This window comes from Vipera berus, assembly GCF_964194415.1.
Source record: "Vipera berus genome assembly, chromosome: Z".
NCBI classification, from domain to species: domain Eukaryota; kingdom Metazoa; phylum Chordata; class Lepidosauria; order Squamata; family Viperidae; genus Vipera; species Vipera berus.
This window is the reverse complement of record NC_138205.1, coordinates 59,943,701-59,962,997: the sequence shown is the minus strand read 5'-3', so window position 1 is coordinate 59,962,997 and position 19,297 is coordinate 59,943,701. Positions and strand designations below refer to the sequence as shown.

Genomic DNA, 19,297 nt, shown 5'->3' with positions numbered 1-19,297 from the left:
TCATTGTTTTCCCTTAATTATGTCTGCCTGCCCTAAATGATGTAGCTCACACACTATTGCTGCCTATTCTGTATCATACTTCTGGGCACCACTCAAAGTATGAAAGGGGGGAATATGTTGATCAGGAATCTAGTGATAGCCTTGATGTTCAGTCAACCCAGTTACCTCAGCAAGCCTTTAGGATCATGGGAAGTTTCCCAGGAACACCTAATGTCCCTGAGGTACCACCCAATGTCCTTGGAATGCCACCAAGGGAGGAGGTTGACTATTTCTGTACCTCTTTATCTTATATGTTGAGTGCCAGCTTCCAGTGTGACCCTCTGTGTGACCCCCTGTCTAACAAAGTGATAACCAAGAGAAAGTATAAATATTTGTGTGATCCTCTTGCTTGGAGAGACCCATCTTTATTCAGCTAAATAAATATGTTTAGCTTATCAAGACATTGTCAGGTTCCTTTGGTCCATTGGTGTAGGGAAGAAGGAAGACTGGAAGAAGAAGATGAATGGAGTCACCCTCACCTGAGGCAGTCACAGCACAGATGGAGGAGAGAATTAGAGGCATCTGACGACGACAAACAGCCTGACCGTGGAGATGCCTTCATGAAGTAAGCAATGTGTTTCATGATAGAAGTATTCCAAGACTTGAAAGCAAGGGGAGCTCAAACCAGAGCAATAAAAGATGTTGACTGATGAGACTGACCACAGATAGGAAAGGGAGAGCTTGTCCCCAGAGCATTGCAGCAGCTGCTGTGGGGACTTCCACGCCTGGGGGCCCCAGCAAGGTGATCACTCCCTGAGCTGGAGATGGAGGAGGCCACCACTGCAAGCACAGAACACCTCCTCAGAATGAAGTTCTATGGAGACCCCGAGCAACTCAGGTTCTTCCTGACTGATGTCCTCACCTATAGCAGGAGTACAGCCAGGAGATCCCCACTGAGGGGGCCAGAGTCAGGGTAACTGGCTGACCCTGGAAGGTGCTGCTGCCAGGTGGATGATGACCCTCCACAATGCAGATGTCCTGGAGTTACAAAACTTCAATTGCTTCACAGCAGCCCTAGGAAGGCATTTTGAAGACCCATTGGCAGACCGCAAAGCCCAAGATCACTGTAAATGCTGCTAACATTGTATGTTCCTGCTCTGACAACTGATGAAAATACAGCCATTTTCTCTTCTCCTTTAACATGTTTTTCTTACTTTTAGAATTCAAGTGCAGCTGGGGGGGGGTTGGGATGTAAACTAAGTTAGCCATAATAATAATGCTGCTGTGGGAACTCAAGGACGAGCTGATAATGTTTTGGTGAGCTGAGGAGAAAGCCCATGCTTGAAGCTAATTGGGGAATATATTTTATGACTTTATTGGGGGTGGAAATTGTACTTTGTTACTTTGTATCCAGGGGAAGGGAATTTAGTTTTTGGGTTCAACTCTGTTGTGCCGATACTTTGTTTTCCAAATAAATGTTCTTAAGAAAGAATTTTGCCTCAAAGTTCTTTTGATGGGTTTCATCTATCAGAACCATGACATTAACCCCAAAACTACCATTTTCTATCTTAACCGCCTTGGGGTCCTGAGCTCCAGTCACCATCCCTAACTCGAGGGATAGACTGACAAAGACTCGGGGAAGATCTCAACATGAAGAAGGAAAAAGTGCCTGTTCTGTTCCAGCCTATTACCATCCTTGTTTGCATCACAAGAACAATCCTTTTTATCAATAGGCTGGAAAAACCAACCCTTTTTATTTATACAGCCCTAATACTTAAGTCCTCAAAACAATAAACAACAGAATACTTTTCCAACGAATAAATAGTTCAAACAGCAAAACAGAGCAGGAGTTAATCAAGAAGTTCAGCAATAACAGACCATGATTCCCTTGAAGTTCTACAAATGATTGCCTTCAGCAACCAGCTACTTTTATTAAGCAGCCCCAAGCTGTGGCTTCTCAATGCCTTCTTCTCCTTTCACTGAGTTGCTGCATAGTCTTCTTCTGACCTGCTCTTCTATTATGAGCGTCTATAATGACGTTCATCTGTGAAGCCTCAAGAGTCTGACTCATCCTCCCCACACAGCTGAGCCTCATACAGAACACTATTGGAGGGGCCTGGCTCTTCTTCTGACTGTGAGTCTTGTAATGCATCATAGCCTCCCTCCGACTCCGAAGGCTCTCCAAACCCCTCCTCCTCCTCCTCCTGAGATCCCTCGGACTTAGCTGTCAGGAGCACAGGCTGGCACGGAATCACAACAGTGCCTGGATCCAGCACCCCAGCCATGGCTGCAGCCTCAACGGAGGGAGAGCAAGCCAGCGCACCAGTGGAGAAGGAATCTTCTCAGGCCCTAAAGCTGGGGGAGAGAACCAAAATGCGGGAGCTGCTCCGGTCATTGGAGTGGACTCTGCCCATTGGATACTCCAAGCCCCTCGAGATGACCCTGCTAAAAGCAAGTTCTTCGAAAGTGACCAAAGTTGATTTGCAAGAGGGAAAGTCTCGAGAATTGTGTTCCCTGAGCTGCTAGAGAATCAGGAAATTGACGACTACTGAAGACTCCAGAGAGTGGAAGTACATGTCCTCAGCCCTTAGCCAATTTGTGGAGAAGTTGGTGGTGAGGTTCGAGGGGCTAGAGATGAAGAATGGGGAGCAACCCTCTCACTCTTCTAATGCAAGTGATCATGATGATTGGTGGAGTAGGCACCAATCCGTGCCTAAAAGAAGCCCCAATCCCGCCTATGGAGCACAAGCAGCTTCCCCATCTTTGAAGCCACCAATAACCTCCAGCCCTGCAAGGAGGGACAGTTCCAGCTGCCACTCTGAACATGGAGGCCCAAGACATTGTCACCCAGATTGCTACAGGTATCATGAAAGCCTTGACCGTTGCTACCATCGGTCACACAGCCCAGAGCTTCACCGTCTGTACCACCCAAGCCCGAAGCCTACACAGGGGGAAGACTCAGATATGAGCGTTCAACATGATATTATGCAAAAGTTGCACAGAAAGCAACAGGTGAGAGTGCTGCAGCTGTTGGGTCCCCTGCAACAATTGGGAAAGCCATAGGCACCACTGCTGGGAAGTCAGCCACACGTGGGAGCACCACAGCAGTGGGACTGTTACCAGCCCCTGAATGTGCAAGAACCGCTGGGAGGCCTGCATCAACTGGGGATGCTGTAGCCACCAATGGGAGGCCAGCTACAGGTGGGAGCGCAACAACAGTGGGGCTGGCAGCAACCTCTGAATCTGCAGCAACCCCTGGGGGGCCTGCAGCAACTGGGGATACCACAGCAATCGCTGCCAGAATCACTGGGAGGCCTGCAGCAACTGGGGATGCCACAGCCACCATCACCAGGAGGTCAGCAGCCATTGGGAGTATAGCAGCAGTGGGGCTGGCAACAGCTCCTGAATGTGCAGCAGCCACTTGGGGGGCTGCAGCAACTGGGGATGAATAGCAATGCCAATTTCTATCGGAATCCAGTTGCTATGGTCAATGTGGTCGTGTATCAGAACCCATACTTTAACAGGCCCTTCTTCCCTTTTATTCCTTTCCATTTCCCTTCTTAACCCAAACCTCATTCTCTTCTCTTCTTGGGTTCTGCCATATTCCTGGAGGGGAGGGGGAAGTGCTTGCGGGTTATTGCCTTGTTTCCTCTATCACTACAATGTAACACTGCTGTTTCTGCATACTCCTCTAAACTTTCCCCTTGTTGTTAGCTAGTAAAAGGGGGGAGGAGAATGGAATGTACCTCCGGCAATTGGTGGAGCAGTGGACTAATGCCTCCTTAAGTAACACCAGCTGCCTGCAATTAGTGCAGGTTCGAGTCCCACCAGGCTCAAGGTTGACTCAGCCTTCCATCCTTCCGAGGTAGGTAAAATGAGGACCCAGATTGTTGGGGGCATTGTTGTAAAAATGCCACTTGGGGGGGGGGGCGAAAGCCCTAATAAGCAGGCATATACATAGAATGAAGGCTATTGCTAAGCACATTGATTTGTGCTTCTTAGATTGTAAGCTGCCCTGAGTCTTCGGAGAATGGCGGGATATAAATGGGATAAAAAAAATTGGTTTATCTCCGCATTTGCAAGGGAAGGTGCGAAAGCAAACAAAAACATTGCTGCAGCCCAGAGACAGCCTGATGTTACCTCCCTTTTCCTGCAACGGACTTAACACCTTGGGATTGGCTTGTTTGAACCGACCGGATGAGCTATGGGGTGGGGGGGGTTTTGGCACACTTTTTACCTATTGATCTGGCAGGAAACCCTCAGATCCTGTCTAATATGCCTGCTATCACCTTCTCCTAATAAATGCTCCTTTTGGAAGAAACTGCTTCCATGAGTTCTACTTTCTTAGGATGAGGGTTTGAAGTGGGCCCTGACATTGCGGCCAATGAATGGCTAAACAATTTGTACAACAACAACCAACCTCCAACTCTTATTCCTTGGATTAAGAACCGTGTTTGAGGACCCATTAATAGCCCTCAAAGTGGAGAAACAAATATGTAAGATAAAACAAGACAGCAGACCTGCTTTGGAATACGTACGAGAATTTTGTAAGGTAGCAGGTCAACTAGAAAGGTGGCCTTAAGAGTCCCTAGTGAACCACTTAAAGGAGGGGCTACACCATCACCTTTCCCAGGCCTGTGTCTATCGAGCTATGTCTAACCTATTGCAGGAGTGGTACCAGGCAGCAATAAGATTGGACATCGAGCTGGCTCATTATAAGAAGCCACCACCTCAGGAAGCCAGGCAGAAGCCAGAACAGAACAGATTAAAACACACACACCCCGTAAGCCTTCAGCCATCGTGGCCGCAGAGCCCACCAGACCACTTGCCAGTCCACCAATCAAATGCTTTAGATGTGGGCAACAAGGACACCGAGTGGCAAGCTGCCCGGTCCCATACCAACAGCAGAACAGATCAGGACCACCGGCAAGGAAGAAACCAGTCCAGCAGCTGGTGAAAGAGAAGTCAAACTGGATCACAAGAACCTGTTGCCCAGGTTATGTCGCCCACGCAAGAGAGCACCAAGGCCCAAGCTGGACCTGTCATTGCTCTGTCCTCCTACAACAGTGACGACGGGGAGAACAACCCGATGGTGAGTTGATCCATTCCACCTTTTTCTCTCACAGCCAAACACATAGTCCCCAAGATGGGTGCACGAGTAGATTTGAAAGTGCTAGTGGACTCGGCGTGCTCCTGGTGTGTTATTAGCTTGCTACTTGCCCTTAAACTGGGTATACGAGCAAGGTTGCTCTCCAAACCTGTGCGATTTGAGCAAGCCGATGGCTCTTTAATGTGAGGAACTTTGGTCACACAATTGACAGAGCCAGTACGCTTAGAGATAGGTGAATATTGGGAGTTCATTTGCTTCATAGTGGCTCCAAAGATGACTGAGACAGTGCTTCCCGGGCTAGCCTGGTTGGACAAATGGAAACCATTTATTTGGTGGGAAAAGGGGATGAGGACTTTGAGATTATCTATAGGGCCCAAGCCCCCCCTTAATTTTGGCTGACGTTACTGGAGAGTTTAGGCCATCCACCAAGTTAGCAAAGGTAGCCATCCTGCCTCAACCAGGTGAGCCACTCATCCCCAGTGAATACCGGGATCTAGCAGAGGTGTTTAGTGAGAAAGAATGTGACACCCTGCGTCCCCACCAGCCCAATAATTGCACCATTCAACTGTTGGATGGATGTACAACATGGATGTACACCATGACTCCCCTCAAAATGGATGAACTGTAGCAGTATGTGAACAAGAACCTAGCAAGAGGTATTTATTGAACTGGCCAAATCTCAGGTGGGAGCTCCGGTGTTATTTAAAGAGAAAAAAGACGGGTCGCTTCGTCTCTGCATAGACGAAAGGTTAAACACTGTGAGCGTAGAGAACAAATACCCCCTACCCCTCCTGAAGGACTTACTAACCCACCTGGCAAAGGGGAGTGTCTTCACTAAGTTGGACCTGAGAAAGACATATTACCAAGTAAGAATAAGAGAAGGAGATGAATGGAAAACTGCTTTTAACTGTCCCATAGGGAGCTATCAATTTAAAGTCATGCTGTTTGGACTACAGGGTGCTCCAGCTCTCTTCATGCAGCTGATCAACCAGGTACTACATGATCATTTATACAAAGAGGTTTTGGTGTATCTTGATGATATCCTGATATACAGCACAAATATGGCTGACCACATAAAACTAGTGCGAGAAGTGTTAAAGAAGTTGTTGAATGCCAAACTATATGTTAAACTATCAAAGTGTGAGTTCCATCAGACCCGACGAGATTATCTTGGCTACAGAATTTCCAGTGATGGACCCTGCTAAAGTAAAAGCCGTAATCGAATGGCAACTCCCAAAGACTTGCAAACAGCTTCAGAGCTTTCTGGGATTCGCCAATTTTTCCCGACAGTTCATCCCCTCCTTTGCCAAAATTGCTTTACCCCTCACATTGAAAACAGGCAAAGGGTGGGAAGCCCTGACCGGGCCAGCCACTATCATGGCTGTCAAACTGCTTTTGAGAATTTGAAAAGACTTTTTGTAGTTGAACCAGTCCTAAACCATCACCCTTTGTGATTCAAGCCGATGCCAGCAACGTGGCTCTCGGAGCTGTACTATTGCAAAAGAACCATGATGGAATCCTACAGACCTGTGCCTACACCTCAAAAAAGTTCACCGATTGCAAGAGAAGGTGGGCAGTTTGGGAGAAGGAAGCCTTTGCAATTTGTTTGTTGTTGTCTCTTTACCTCTATCACCCTGCTGGATCCATTTATAAACAGATTTTTTTGTTCTCCTAAAGGTGTATCTCCAAGATCTGGCCTTATTTTAGTCTGTAAGTATCACTTCTATACAGTTATGTTATATTCAAGCTAGTTCATCTCATTCTGAACTCAGGAACTGGGCAGGGATAAATTATGATCCAGAATTAATACTAAATTGGGTTTTATTCCACAAGGATGGCTTCATATTTCAAAATCTGGGAATCTGTTAACTACCTTCCGGCTTTCTGATTTAAAATTGTTCATACTTGATGGGGGTACTCACTATCAGTGCCCTGCCCCAAATATCAATTTTCTGCTTTCCTTCACTAACACAGCTGTAGCCATCACTGAACACAATCTGGCCATCCTCGACAGACAGGGTCTAACATTTTATACCAGAGGTCTCCAACCTTTTGAGCACCAGGGACCAGTTTCATGGGGAGAGGTTTTTTTCCATGGACCAGAGGGTGTGTGGTTTTGTGTTCTGCCTGCATCCTGCAGATGGGGCCTTCCTTGTTTGTGCAGATCAGTTGTTGGCATGCCACAGCCCAGTACTGGTCCATGGACTGGGGGTTGGGGACCCCCTGTTTTAGACAAAAATGCCATTGGCAGCCCCTTCCTCCCAAAGCCATTCCTTTATCTGTGTTTATCCTCTATCCACTGTATAACATTAGGCTTTTCTTCTAAAGTTTTTTTTATTAAAAAGTTTTACAATACATTTTATCTTTAACAAAAAAAACCCCTCCCAACCCCCTCCCCTCCCACCCTCTTCCCCCTCCCCAACCCTCCCCAACCCCTCCCTCCCTTTCCCCCCCCTACTTCCCAGAGCTGAATACAGGGTATAAAAATACAAACAATCATAATCTAACTTACGCAAACAATCCTAAACTATTTAAACTATCGCACTTTAACTCATATAGATAAACTCCAAACATATATATATCATATCAATAATTATTCAAATACAAAATAATACTTTTTAATCTAATACCCAATAAAAACAATCACAGATAAAACAATTTATGTCAATTTTCTAAAACTATTCTTCTTTCCAACTAGGCTTTAAATTCATACTAAAACCAAGTTTACACAACCTTTCCTTCTCCTAATATATTATACAACTTAAAATACCATACCTTACTTTCCAAACTTAATTTTTTTATATATAATCACATCATTCTTATATTTTCAATCAGAGATAAAACAATTTATATCAATTTTTTAAAACTATTCTTTCCAACTAGGCTTTAAATTCATACTAAAACCAAATTTATACAACCTTTCCTTCTCCTAATATATTATACAACTTAAAATACCATACATTACTTTCCAAACTTAAATTTTTTTATATAATCACATCATTCTTATATTTTCTATTACCTGTTCCATTATTACCCATAAAAATATTACAAGTTAACTTTCATCTATAATTTTTCCCAAAGTTGCACCAAAGCATATCACAAAGTATATACCAACCACACAATATCCACCTTCTTATCACACCGTAACTATACGTACCAACCAAATAACAAATCATAACCTACAGAATATCAATAAGCACTACTACAAATCTTCCCAATTAAATTTTCATAATCATCTTAAAACTAAAGCAACATAAAATATTACATAATTATTTTATAAGGGTGAAAAGTATATCCCCAAGTATTTAGTCCTTCTAACAATTTTAATTCCCATAATCCTTATTACATTATTATCTCCTGCAGTTCTGCAACTAAATCTTCAGGCTTGGTTCATTCGTCCAGAAGCAGCACGCCTCTTCCAATTTCTGGCCTCCAGTGGTACTGAAATTTGATCCACTCCTGTAGCTTTCACATCTGTCTGTATTAGCCCTTCATCATCTTGTAGATTCTCTCTATAACGTTGAGACTCTCTCTCACCTTTTTTCTTTGTGGATTCCAAAAATGGTATGGGGGCTGCTTTTAAAATATTACTGTAGAAATCACGTGCCTGAATCACCGTAGTAAAACAATGCCTCGTACCTTCATAGGTCACCACCATACCCACTGGTATCTGCCATCTAAACTTGATATCACGTCATCTCAATTCTTGTGTCAAAAAAGCAAATTCCTTCCTTTTTCTTAAAATTCTTGAAGGGATCTCTTTTAAAATCAGAACTTTTTGCTCAGCAATTACAAAATCAATATTGTAGGAGGCCTGGATAACTTCATTTCTAATCATTCTCTTTGTAAAATAAACCACCACATCTCTGGGTAATTTCCTTTGTCTTGCAATCCAAGAATTAACACGAAAACTTTTATCTATATCTTCCATTATTTCATCTGCTGGTCGTCTCAGCACCCCCTCCAAAGCCTCAGAAACCATTTCCTTCAAATTTTCTTTAGGATTTTCTTTTAAGCCTCTAATCCTTAAAGCAAACTCCATCTGATAATACTGTGTCGAGATCAAAGCATAATCAATTTTCTCTACCACATTTTCAGTTTCTGTCATTTTTGCTTCCAGTCTAATATCATTTTGAGTAAGATCTTCCACTCTTTCATCCAAATTCTCAATGCATTTAACCATGCCTTGCATTGCAGATATAATGTCTGCTCTCAGTTCTGTTAATTTCTCTGTAATCTTTTCATCCATAACCTTAGCTAGTTTTTCTGTTAACTTCTCCTCCAACTTTTTATCCATTATCTCAGCAAATTGTTGCATTTGCTTTTCCATAGTCTCTTGCAGCAAATTCTGCAAATCTTTTACTGTAAAAGCTGATGCAGATACGGGTGCAGGGGACAATAAAGTTTTCAACGAAGACTGCTGCACCAGAGCAGGAACTTTAGAAGATATAGCCGCCATTTTCACCCACTATTGTTAACTACGTACTTCCACTTACGAGCTCAGCAAAGTCCATTGAGTTAAAGATCAAAACACCATCTTCACCAAAATCTCCTGCATCACTCTGCCTGCATCCTCGTTCTCAAAAGTTCTTCCTTGCTAGCAGGGATGGTTGCGAACGCCCTGTTCTGCTCCAAAAAACCTGGAGCAGAGGCGCCTCGCAGTCCGGAGCATGCCCAGGTTTCGGGGGGGCTCAATCCTTCAGCCGCCAAAACTTTACGTTCTGGCAGCCCTGGAGAGCTCTACCCCTTACCTGGGTGCTCACCCCCTCCTCTTCTCCTGAGGAGGGGGCTTCTGAGCCGCCGAAACAGCTGATCGGCGCTGTTTTCGGCGGCTCTATGGAGCCGCGAGGCTGACAGCCGAAGAATGGCTGCCTCCGGCGACGCCTTGCCATCCGGAAGTCCTAAGGTTTTGTATACAAGTCTTTAGTCAAAATAGCATAGTTATTTATCCACAGTCTACAATATCCAGTTAATCCTAAAAATTTCCTCAACTCCTTTCTCATTTTAGGCAAGGGTTGAGTTGTTGTTGTTGTTGTTAGTTGCGAAGTAATGTCTGACCCATTGCAATCCCATGGACAAAGTTCCTCCAGGCCTTCCTGTCCTTTACCATATTCTGGAGTCCATTTAAGCCCACGCCTACTGCTTCAGTGACTCCATCCAGCCTCCTCAATCTCTGTCATCCCCTTCTTCTATTGCCCTCGATCTTTCCCAGCATTAGGCTCTTCTCCAGTGAGTCCTTCCTTCTCATTAGGTGGCCAAAGTATTTGAGTTTCAACTTCAGGATCTGGCCTTCTAAAGAGCAGTCAGGGTTGATCTCCTCTAGGACTGACTGGTTTGAACACCTTGCATTCCAAGGGACTTGCAGGAGTGTTCTCCACCACCATAGTTCAAAGCCCTCAATTCTTTAGCACTCAGCCTTTCTTATGGTCCAACTTTCACCGCCATACATTGCAACTGGGAAAACCATGGCCTTGACTATACGCACTTTGTTGGCAGGGTGATGTCTCTGCTTGTTAGTATGCTATCTAGATTTGCCATAGTTTTCCTCCCCAGGAGCAAGTGTCTTTTAATTTCTTGGCTGCAATCCCCATCTGTGGTGATCTTGGAGCCCAGGAAAATAAAATCTGTCACTACCTCCATTTCTTCCCCATCTGTTTGCCAAGAATTCAGAGGGCCGGATGCGATGATCTTGGTTTTCTTAATGTTGAGTTTCAAGCCCACTTTTGCATTCTCCTTCTTCACCGCATCAAGAGGCTCTTTAGTTCCTCTTCACTTTCTGCCATTAGAATGGTATCATCTGCATATCTTAGATTGTTGATATTTCTCCCAGTAATTTTAATTCCAGCTTTTGATTCATCTAGCCTTACCTTTTTCATGATGTGCTCTGCATATAAGTTAAATAGGCAGGGCAACAATATACAGCCTTGCCGGACTTCTTTCCCAATTTTGAACCAGTGTTTCCGTGTCCTGTTCTCACTATTGCTTCTTGACCCTCATATAGTTTTCTCAAGAGACAAATAAGATGGTCTGGGACGTTAAGCTCGGTCTTGTATAGTTCTTCAGTATAGTTTTGCCACCTCTTCTTAATCTCTTCTTCCTCTGTTAGGTCGCTGCCATTTTGGTCCTTTATCATGCCCAACTTTGCACGAAATGTTCCCTTCATATCTCCAATTTTCTTGGAGAGATCTCTGGTCCTCCCTATTGTTTTCTTCTATTTCTTTGCACTGTTCATTTAATAAAGCATTCTTATCTCTTCTAGCTATTCTCTGCAATTCTGCATTCAATTGGGTGTATCTTTCTATTTCTCCCTTGCCTTTCGCTTCCATTCTTTCCTTAGCTATTTGCAAAGCTTCCTCAGGCAGCCATTTTGCTTTCTTGCGTTTCTTTTTCTTTGGGATGGTTTTAGTTGCTACCTCTTGTACAATGTTGCAAAAATCCGACCATAATTCTTCAGGCACTCTTATCAGATCTAATTTCTTAAATCTATTTGTCACCTCTACTGTGTATTCATCAGGGATACGATTTAGTTCATATATGAGTGGCCTAGTGCTTTTCCCTACTTTCTTCAATTTGAGCCTAAATTTTGCAATGAGAAGCTCATGGTCTGAGCCACAGTCAGCTCCTCATCTTGTTTTTACTGACTCTATAGAGCCTCTCCATCTTTGGCTGCAGAGCACAGTCAGTCTGATTTCTGTGTTGGCCGTCTGATGATGTCCATGTATAGAGCCATCTCTTGGGTTTTTGAAAAAGAGTGTTTGCTATGACCATCGTATTCTCTTGACAAAATTCTGTCAGCCTGTGCCTGCTTCATTTTGTACTCCAAGGCCAAACTTGCCTGTTATTCCAGTTATCTTTTGGCTTCCTACTTTAGCATTCCAATCCCCCATGATGATAAGGACATCATTTTTTGGTGTTAGTTCTATAAGGTGCTGTACGGCTTCATAGAACTGGTCAATTTCCTTCTCTTCAGCACTGGTGGTTGGGGCATAGACTTGGAATACTGTGATATTGAATGGTTTGCCTTGGATTTGCACTGAGATCATTGTGTCATTTTGGGGATTGTATCCCAATATTGCTTTTTCTACTCTTTTATTGACTATGAAGGCTACTCCATTTCTTCTGAGGGATTCTTGCCCGCAGTAGTATACTGATGGTCATCTGAATTAAATTCACCCATTCCTGTCCATTTTAGTTTGCTGATTCCTAAGATGTTGATGTTCAGTCTTGTAATCTCTTGTTTGACCACGTCCAGCTAACCCTGGGGCGAAGAAATTGAAACAGGAACTCCTCAACGATTGATGGAGCAAGGAAAATCAAACCTCTTTGATATACAGGGTTGGTTTGGCTCAGAAAGGTGGGAAGTTGTATTTGCCTCCGCCTCAACTCTCTGCAGCACTGTCATGATGTGAAACAAGCTGTACACTTTGCATATTTAAAAACACTGCATCTGGTTCGTCAGCAATATTGGTGGCCACGTCTGAAATGGGACATAGGGAACTATGTCAAGAACTGTGCTGTGTGTGCCACCCTGGAAAGAATTGATTTTATTTTGGAATTACCTAAAAGTAGAGGGAATATGGTGATTTGGACCATGATAGATCTGTTTTCAAAGCAGGCTCATTTCATCACTTGCAAAGGACTCCTGTCAGCCCAACAACTAACCAAGATGTTTTTGAAGCATATCTACAGACTGCATGGCGCGCCAAAATGAATACTCTCAGACTGGGGTGGTGCACTTTACCGCCAGGTTCTGGAAGGTTTTTCTCAAGTTAATTAGCTTGTCACAAGGACTGTTTTTGGCTTTTCACCCATCTACGAACGGGGCAGCTGAATCAGCGAACTCAATGGTGGAGCAGTATCACAGATACCATGTAGACTATCAGCAAATGACTGGACTGACCTCCTCCCTTTTGCAGAGGTGGCTTACAATGACTCTGTCCACAGCAGCACCGGTTTTATGCCTTTTAACATTGCCACAGGAAAAGAGTTCAACCCAATACCCAAATATCCTCAGGCACCTTCTACTTAGCAAACGCTTAACCAGTGCGTGAGTGGGTGAGAGGAGGTATGGAAAAACACAAAAATCGCTCTGAAATAGGGTTCTGAGATGTATAAAAAGCAAGCAAATAAAAAGAAGACTCCCCAAAGATCATTACAACTTGGGGAAAAAGTTAATCAACAAAACATTACAACTTAGTTGCCTAGTAAGAAGTTAGGACCAGAATACCAAGGTCCCTTTCCCATCATAAGGATTATTAACCCAGTCATGGTAGAATTAAATCTTCCCAAACTCCTAGGAAAAATGCACCTTGTGTTCCATTGTAGTGTCCTGAAACCTTTTCGGGGTTCTACCTTACGACCTCCCCCTAAGAAGGCACCTGGGCCTCTCGTAGTAGCCAGACAGACTCATTATGAAGTGAAGCATATTCTTGATTCTAGACTTTTTAAAGGAAAGTTGTCGAGCCCTGCGGGCCCGACACTCCGGAGGAAAGGAGAGCTCCTGCAATGGCCCCAGCGACACCCCAAAACCCCACGCTCCGCGCCGGGGCACAACCGACCCCCTCGCCCTCACCTTTGCTCCGAACGCCTACGGTCCTGTGCTTCCTGGGCCACGCAGCGCTGTAGGCTCCACCAAGTCACTGGTGGCTGCGCAACAGCTGAGCGTCGTGCCTGCACAGTCGTGCCTTCCGGTAGGCCTTCCAGGCACCCAGCTGTCCTCCGTTGAGCCGACGCGGTGCAAGGCCACAGAACTGGCTGCCGTGGGCCCGCAGGGCCTTGCAGTGGGCTTCTCCGAGCGACCGGTTGGTGCTGTGAGTGTTGGGGCCTCTGGACTGGGCCACAGCGACGGGCTAACAGCGGATGCGGGTGGACCACAACACCGAGCACCTGGCGGACCGGGGGTGACCAAACCAGTAGCGAAGACATCGGGGGATGACTCCCTGCTGGTCCGGACTGGGGGTGCAGAGCAGGGGCTAGCCAGACTCAAGAGGGTGGCCCTGGGGTGGGGGGTGTATGCTGCGGGCAGAGTGTGTGTGGCTGGGATGTTGGGGGGTGAGGTGGGGGATGTTTGGCGGGCTTACCTTACGGTGGGCGAGCACGCAGTCTGGGGCACACACGTACGGGCGGAGGGGGTGGGGTAGTTATCAGCATGCGGATGGATGTTGGCTTACATCAGTGGGGTGGGGCCTCTGGGGAAAATTAGCGTTAAAAGAGCATTGGAGCGGAGTGCTGCCAACGCTGACTTTGTTCCTCTTTCGTTGTGTGGAAATAAACGTTGTCACTCGTACCTATGGCTGTTTGTGGTTTTTTGTTGGGGACACATTGTGACTGTAGGTCAGCGTTGTTCCTTTACCCCTGGTTTCCTTTTAGTCATTACCCCCTTTCCGTCAGTTGGGCGGCATGGCAGAGGAACCGCAGGGGCTTGTTCCGGTGGCTGTGGAGGAAGAGCCTGCTGGGGCTGCTGCAGCACCACGGAACCCAGGAGGAGTGGAGGAGGCCTAGCCTGTGGTGAGGCCAAAAGTGTGGGACCCTCCTCCTCCATCCATTGGAGGTGGAACCCAGGAAGCGGGGCCCTGGGCCCAGAGCAGGGAATGGTGGTTTAGCCCTGCCCTGGACCGTATGGACCTCGCCCATGGGCAGCCAACATGATTGAGGGGCCCGGTGTTGGCACGGAGGGAGTGACGGTTGACCAATGAGGACGGGGAGGAATGGAGCTACTCCATGGCACCAGGTGGCCACACACTGGACGTACTGTGGGACCGGTTTGGGGAATTTAGTTGCCAAGAGCCAGCACCCTGGTTGCCCACTGCACCAGACCATGAGGCAAGATGATGGTCACAGGAGGGGATGTTGCCGGTGCACTCAGGCCCACCTGGGTTCCATTTGGCCAGCCCAAGGTTCCGAGGCCTGCTGGGCCAGCATACAGCTTCGCAGCCTGGTTCATCTGCACAGGCTCCCGCCGCCACGACGGGGCAGAGGGGACCAGACACATGGGTGGCGATGGATGGTGGTTCCACCTGGCAAACAGCCAGGCAACAACAGGTGCCGGCTGTGAGAGAGCCCAGGCCTCAGCGGGGGCCCTGGGGTCTGGGTGTGGTTTTGGGCCCACCACCCTTGCCGGTGTCGTATGATGGACATCCCGACCATCTGGCCATGTTCCTGAGCCATACCATAAACCACTTGGATCAGTATGGCATGGCCTACCCTACCAGTGGGCCATGGTGGTAGCGGTCACCACGAGTCTCCAGGGAGAGGCTGTGGCTTGGGCTGCTGACCTGTACAGCGAACACGCCAGGGAGCTGGCTGATGTCAGCCTTTTCTTGGAAGCACTGTGGTTGCAGTTTGAGGACGTGGCCCGCACACATAGGGCCGAAGCTGAGGTGCTGGGCCTACGACAACAAGGTAGGCCCACGTTGGAGTATGTCAGCAAGTTCTGGTGGGTGGCCCGCAAGCTACGATCGTGGCCGGAGCGCTTACTGGCACACCACTTCCGGGCGGGACTTGATGGGGCCCCGTGTAGGGCGTGTGTTGTCCGTGGTGTCTCACACAAGCTACTGGAGTGGTTCTGGGTCGCGGTGGAGCTAGACATCGGCCTACAGGAGTGCAGGGGACAAGTGGAGAGCGCGTCCAGCTCTCACTGGCCAGCCGACAAAACAAAGGAGGAGGAATGGAAGGCCCTGGTGACGACTGCGAATCCACCCGTACCACCACTTCGGCATGCAATCCGGTGTTTCTGGTGTGACCAGCTGGGACATCGTGCTGCCGAATGCCTGCTCCCAACACCCCGTGCAGATCCAGCCGCCATGCCCGTATGTGGTGCCATGGCCAGGAAAACCGTGGAGCGGTCACGGGCCACACACCAGCTGCTGGGCATCACACCCAAGACAACACCGCAGCCAAGGGCGGAAACACCAGTTGCTGTTGCACCCGAGCCGTATGACAGTACAGAGGAGCAAGAGGACGATCCTATGGTGAGCGTACCAGTAAGCCCTTTTGCGGTCCCAGTGGTGATTGTAAGCCCCCAGACATGTCAGAGGAGGAAGTATCACAAACTGATTGATTCAGGTAGTACCCACTGCCTTATCAGCCAGGCAGAGGTTTCTGACGTAGGCATCGGGTTGAAGCAGCTGGTAACTCCTCTCTGATTCCAACAAGTGGATGGGTCCCTTCTCGGGAGGGCACCCGTGACCCACGTGACAGAGCCCGTACGCCTGGAAATGGGGACCCATTGGGAGGTGTTGCATTTTATTGTAGTCCCCTCCATGACTGAGGTGGTGATCTTGGGGCTCACCTGGTTGGACAAGTGGGCCCCCACGATATGGTGGGAAGGGGGGTGTCGGCATCTTCACCTTGGGATGGGGCCACAACATCCGAGCCACGCTTTTGTGGGACTGGGTGGCCTGCTTGTGGAGGAGAAGGCCCGTGGGGTGGAGGCAGAAGCCCAGGTGCCACAGGCATACTCTGACTTGGCCGAAGTCTTTGACGAACAGGAGTGTGATGTCCTACCACTGCACCGGCCAACAGACTGTGCCATCGAGCTGGAGCCAGGAGTCAAACTGCCAAAACCTTGCATGTACACCCTGACACCACGTGAAATGCATGAACTGAGGCGGTACATTGACAAGAACCTAGCGAGGGGATTCATTCAATCCGCCCGGTCCAGAATAGCGGCACCCATCTTGTTCCGGAAGAAAAAGGATGGTACGCTCCGATTGTGCGTGGACGTCCGTGGTGTCAATGCGGTTTGTGTCGAACATCTCTACCCTCTTCCCCTGATGAAGGACCTACTGGTGCACCTAGCGAAAGGCCAAGTGTTTACACGATTAGACCTGCGTGAAGCATACTACCGGGTGCGTGTCAAGGCTGGGGATGAATGGAAGACAGCATTCAATTGCCCACTGGGCAGTTACCAGTTTTGGGTGATGCCATTCGGCCTCCAGGGGGCTCCAGCGGTCTTCATGCAGCTCATTAACCAGGTGCTGCATAAACACCTGTACCGAGGGGTTCTTGTCTATCTTGACATATTAATCTACACCGACACTATGGAGGAACATGTTGCCCTGGTTCGGCAGGTCTTGAAGAAATTGTTGGCTGCTTGCCTATATGTGAAGCTCACAAAATGTGAGTTCCATAAATCCCGTCTAGACTACCTGGGGTATAGAATATTGGCGGCTGGGTTGGAGATGGATCCCCAGAAAGTAGAGGCTGTGCAGCAGTGACAGGCACCCCGGACTTGTCAACAATTGCAAAGTTTCCTGGGCTTTGCCGATTTCTATCGACAATTTATCCCAGCCTTTGCTGCAATGGCTCTGCCATTAATGGACCTAATGCGTACATGGCAGTCTGGAGAAAAACCGCATTGCAGACTAAAGTTGGCATGGACCACAGAGTGTCAGCAGGCGTTCAAGTCCCTTAAAGCCCTGTTTGCCAGAGAACCTGTGCTGTTGCACCCCAACCCAGACGTAACATTTGTAGTTCAGGTGGATGCCAGCGACTTTGCGGTGGGGGCTGTTGTGCTTCAGCAGAATGCTGATGGAGCCCTCCAACCGTGCGCGTACTCCTTGCCTCAATACAACAATAGGGAAGAGGTGGTACAGGCACTCATACCTCCCTATGGGTCGCGGGACGTTAGGGACGTGGCATGCAGAGTGATGGATGATCTGTCCCATGCCCTATGTGAGGCACTCAAAGACGACGCCTGGCTAAAGGAGCATCCGCACCTTCTCACTCTATGGGATGGTTTGACCTGGCATGGGGACAGACTGTACGTACCACTGGCACTCTGTCCTACAGTCTTATACTGGTGCCATGACGCCAAACAGGCCGGGCACTTCAGCTTTCTGAGGACCCTGCACCTAGCGCGCTGGCAGTTCTGGTGGCCGTTCATGAAGGCAGAGGTCGAGCAGTATGTGCGAGACTGCCATGTGTGCGCAACAGCTAAACCCCGTACTGGGAAACTGTTGGGACTTCTGCAGCTGGTGTCTGATCCCGTTCGGCCTTGGCAGGTTATAGCTATGGACTTTGTTGTGGAACTGCCAGAGAGCCATGGCTACAACGTTATCTGGACCGTTGTAGACCTGTTTTCAAAACAGGCACACTTCATCCCATGCAAAGGACTGCCATCGGCCAGACGGTTGGCCTGGTTGTTCATTTCTCACATCTACCATCTGCACGGGGTGCCATGGCATATAATCTCTGACCGCGGGGTGCAGTTCACAGCACGGTTTTGGAGAGAGTTCGTCAGATACATTGGTTCAACCCAAGGCCTAAGTTCGGGATACCACCCGTGCACCAATGGGGTGGCAAAGCGAGCTAACATCACAGTGGAACGATTCCTGCGGTGTTACGTGACGTATCAGCAAACGAACTGGGTGAACCTGTTAGCATTTGTGGAGGTGGCGCATAACAAGGCTGTCCACAGTAGCACGGGTTTTACCCCCTTCCAGGTGGTGTCGGGTTATGAACTTGTACCCATCCCCGAATGTGACTCAGGGAACATCCCCTCCCTGTGGTCCCAGGGACTGGATGGAACAGATAGAGGGGGTTTGGAAGGCAGCCAAGGAGGCATTGGTAAAGGCTGCAGCTAGAACCAAAGAGCAGGCAGACAGAAAGCGGGAGCCATTCGCGACCCCCAAGCCGGGGGACTGGGTTTATCTGTCTACTAAATATTTACGACTCCAGATACTCAGTAGAAAACTAGGTCCGAAATACATAGGCCTGTTCCAGGTAATTCGGGTGATCAACCCTGTAATGGTGAAACTTCACCTGCCAAAATTCCTGGGCAGGGTCCACCCAGTTTTTCATAGTACCTTGCTAAAGCCGGCTCGAGCACTACCTGGAGTTACTGGCAGAGGGGCACCTGGTCTGGTGCACGGCAACCACTATGAAATACAAGGGATTTTCAAATGGACAGGATTATGAGGAAGCTGAGCTCCACCACGTGTTTATTGGACCCGTGCCCTTCCTGGCTGGTTTATGCAGCTCGGGAAGGGACACGAGGCTGGCTCCAGGCGGTGATATCTGCATCTTTGAGTGAAGGTAGTTTCCCCGCCGCCTTGAAGGAGGCGGTGGTGAGACCTCTCCTCAAGAAGCCTGCCTTGGACCCAGCTGTATTAAACAACTTTTGTCCGGTCTCCAACCTTCGCTTTCTTGCGGAGGTTGTTGAGAGCGTGGTGGCACATCAGCTCCCTTTGGTCCTGGATGAAGCTG

General features: G+C 47.9%; 1 protein-coding gene across 4 annotated transcripts in view; it reads left to right on the top strand.

Moving 5' to 3' along the window:
* PDCD6 (programmed cell death 6) overlaps window positions 1–19,297 on the top strand; it is a 101,618-nt gene that overhangs the window by 53,555 nt on the left and 28,766 nt on the right. Inside the window, exons 1-2 of one of the 4 annotated variants that reach the window (XM_081345353.1) lie at window positions 6,576–6,658; window positions 6,767–6,799. The exons of the other annotated variants lie outside the window; for them this stretch is intronic. The gene's annotated coding sequence lies outside the window, so the exon portion shown is untranslated. Of the gene's footprint in view, window positions 1–6,575; window positions 6,659–6,766; window positions 6,800–19,297 lie in introns of those variants that run through there. 4 annotated transcript variants of the gene reach the window in all.